This window comes from Papilio polytes, unplaced genomic scaffold, assembly GCF_000836215.1.
Source record: "Papilio polytes unplaced genomic scaffold, Ppol_1.0 DF821511.1, whole genome shotgun sequence".
NCBI classification, from domain to species: Eukaryota; Metazoa; Arthropoda; class Insecta; order Lepidoptera; family Papilionidae; genus Papilio; species Papilio polytes.
Window position 1 is genome coordinate 2,632,221 of NW_013527693.1, and position 3,615 is coordinate 2,635,835.

General features: G+C 31.5%; 2 protein-coding genes across 7 annotated transcripts in view; one reads left to right on the forward strand and one right to left on the reverse strand.

The window, feature by feature from the left end:
• Positions 1-3,615, reverse strand: part of LOC106108521 (serine--pyruvate aminotransferase, mitochondrial) — a 187,158-nt gene that overhangs the window by 104,960 nt on the left and 78,583 nt on the right. The window lies entirely within an intron of this gene.
• LOC106108520 overlaps positions 1-3,615 on the forward strand; it is a 61,634-nt gene that overhangs the window by 24,549 nt on the left and 33,470 nt on the right. The window contains exon 1 of one of the 6 annotated variants that reach the window (XR_001225949.1): positions 2,064-2,124. The exons of the other annotated variants lie outside the window; for them this stretch is intronic. The gene's annotated coding sequence lies outside the window, so the exon portion shown is untranslated. Of the gene's footprint in view, positions 1-2,063; positions 2,125-3,615 lie in introns of those variants that run through there. 6 annotated transcript variants of the gene reach the window in all.

Sequence of the window (3,615 nt, forward strand, 5' to 3'; positions counted from 1 at the left end):
GTCGGCGGTATTTCCAAACCAATACGACTTAGGGTCCTTCAAGAAACGAGCCTATCGTTTCCTCAAAGGCCGGTAACGCATCTGTAGTTCCTCTGGTGTTGCGGATGTCCATGGGTGTCGTTACCACCTTGGTGTTCACGCCGCTCGTTTGCCTCCTTTTATTATAAAAAAAAAAATCAAATATTATACGAGTAAAATTTCTCGATAAAAAGTCTTACATGAAGTTCTTACATGAATTTAGTACCTATACTTATAGGCAAAGGTTCGAACATAATCCTCGCTTATGAAAATCGACGATGACTCATAAAGTTGAAGATATTTATTCCCGTCTAGTGAATATAATGAAAAATGTTAAACTATATTTGGCTAAATCCAAAATGAAATTGACTTTTTCTTTATTACAGCGGGAGCGTAAGATAAAATAGTTAATTTGCATGGTATTAGCAGTGACAAGTTACGACCAGAGAATAGCTTCCATTAGTGAAATAAAGCACAGATTTTTAAACTGGATTTACATAAAATTCGCATATCGCTTGAACCAGTTCACTTTTAGTTCGGTAACTATTTTTATTTGTTTCCTATAAAAGTTTATTAATTAAATTTACCACTCTATTTAACATTTTAATGTTTCTTATTTTAGTTTTTCACATATTGCAGTTTATATTTGTCGAATTTGATTGTGTTGCCATATTCATCAAAATTCACTGAAATTGTTTCATTACATTCTAATTTTGTACATGCGGACTTCATTACTATTATTCTTCAGGAAAATAATTCAATAGTTTTTTTTTTACTTCACGCTATTGAGTTAACTGTAGAGATAAACAAGCACGACATGCCTAACCTATTAATAAAATTAAAACAGTTAATTTAGGTTACGATAAAAATTGAAATAAAAAGTAGGTAACATTAAACTAAGTTACAAATATTTTTTTGTAAATTAAATTTTATTAGTAATCAAATACTGTTTTGTCGTCTTGAGAACATTCTTCTACATGTTTCGATCAAAATCAGAATACATCAGGATTTTTTTTATTTAGGCAGACAAATACAGACTTCGGAAAACCGAATATGTAAAAATCATTGTTTTACTAAAAATATAGCGTGAAATTAATGACATAAAAAAAAACTAATATAATAAAATTATGTGGCAATTACCTAATATCCCATAAATTAAGCGAACCACAGCAATTTATAAAATACCGAACACTCACAAACTTTTGTTACTTTGTAAGTTTAAAATGACGTGCTCGAACACTATTTCCTACAAATTACTTGTGTTTAAGACTTCCATATTTTTAGATTTATTGTGCCTTAGGTTTTTCTACGTTAAGTTCTGTTATTTAGAATGATTTATGTACGTAGTGTACAAAATATAAACTATAAGTCAATATAAACAATACCATTGAAAATTTAATGAATTAGAGCGTACGCACACCTGTTTACTTTCGCTTTTATTCCTGAGCTTATATGAAAGTGCGCATACTACTCGATTTTTACTTGTGCAATTAAGCAGTGGAATTGGCTACGTAACAATCGACAATCGCACAACCATCATTGAAAACACATACAATTTTACATCTACATTTTTTATTAAATGTTTTTTCTAAACAAATGCAACATTAGTTATTAAAAGAAATTGTCCCTTGGTAATGCACAAGTAGGTATTACTTATAAATCCTCCGTAGGGAATGTTCATAAGCAGTACTAACTAAAGGTTTTCTACTTTACCCCTCTGTACATAAATATCTATAAGATATTCCTTTGTCCTCACTGATTACGAAGTTAATGAAAAACAGAAAATAACTACTGTTTCTTTCATGTTAATGTTTTAATTAGAATCCGTTTCTAACATGAATGTGCGCGTCAAAAAATAATTTAAAAACTCTAGCGACATTATGTTTAAATCTGTAATTTCTAACCTATAATTTTAATATAAACATGTCCCTATTTTATGTACGTTGTTATTTGAAATAAACTGTTTTTAGTGTAATAAAATTTTATTAATAAATCTAATTATTTTGTTTACAGGTAAACGAAATTTTTCTACACCACGTCTTACATGGATAGAGGGATTGCAATCCACTGCCTCACGTTGATGCTGGGATGTCCACAATTAATAACGCAAGTGCAATAAAATTTATTCAGCTATACGAAAGATTACCCTTTTTATATCGACGTAACATATCGTATTTTATCTTCTGATTAGTGATAATATGTTGGTTTATTTACGTTTTATATTATTTTAGGTTTTAACTATATTAATTCCTCATTTAATTATTATCTACTAACTTTCGCCCGAGATCCGTCCGTTTGAAATTACAAAAAACAAAAGTGAGTAGCCTATGTGTTCTTCTAGACTACCCTCTACGTCTCTGCCAAATATCATCGAGATCCGTTCAGCAGTTTAGGCTACAAACTCTAACATCCATCCATCTATCTTAACTTTCGCATTTATAATATTAAGAAGTAAGATGTATTTATACTAAAGTTTTCTTACTCAAGCATTAAAAACAAAACATGTCACAGATATAAGGTGTTCTATTTACGTATTGTAACTTTGAAGCTCGCATTCGGTAAGCTGTTATTACTTCCGCAATATGTTCGTATCCACATGTATTTGTGTACCGACTGTTGCTCGAACATTTATGAAATACGACATTGAACGTGATGTCTTCAAACAACTGCGAATAAATCGTAAAAGCGACAATATTTCTCTTTGTCGAACTTGACACGTGTAGGTTTTGAACTCACGTAGAAAATGTCTCCGCTAAATTCTGATTGATGATTCTAGTAACATTGTTCTAAAGTGTCTATATTGTTTGGTAGTTTTATGGTTGCCAAATTCAAACATATATAGTGCGACAGATTTATTCGTCCTGGTAGGGCTTGTCGAGAATCGCATTATATGCCTCAGCATTTATTTTCTGATGGAATAAAAAAACTAGCGCCACTCTCACTTGACCTATTAGCCCAAGTTTATTAAACTCTATTGACAGAGGGAATGTTTTTTGTGTGTAATTTGTATGAAAGTCCAGTTCAATAAACTGTTCTAAAACTAAGCCGATTTAAAATAGTAAATTGTCAGTTATTGGTTATTGTTATCTGTAACGTAGAAAATGTCTATAAGTGTCTAGAGGAGGGTATAAGATTAATAACAAATCTATGCAGATAGATCGTACAAGGGTGAAGGAAAGGGAAGGGAACGTAAGGGAAACGGGCCTCCGCGTCACTGAACTTTACATGCCATTGATTTATATTACACCCAACATTCATTAGGTGTTTTTATTCACAGCAATTTATGTGCTAGAAATGCACATAAAATAACCATTTTACAATTTTACTAAAGGTAATAAATTCAAAGCCCGCCATCTTTGAATTAATTTACTAGAATAATAAATGAGTTTCACCTTGCTATGACAACATGATTCGCGAAAAATGTAAACGAGAATAGTAACTATTTTTTTAATTATGTTTGTCGGGTTGTACGAGGCTCGTTAATAAAAGCATGTCAGTAATCGTAATATCAAAGAGAAACATCCAACAAAAATCTCTTGGGGCAACCCTAATTCGTGGAAGGGGTCACGAGTGTGAGGTGCGTCTGTGTGTGAAAGA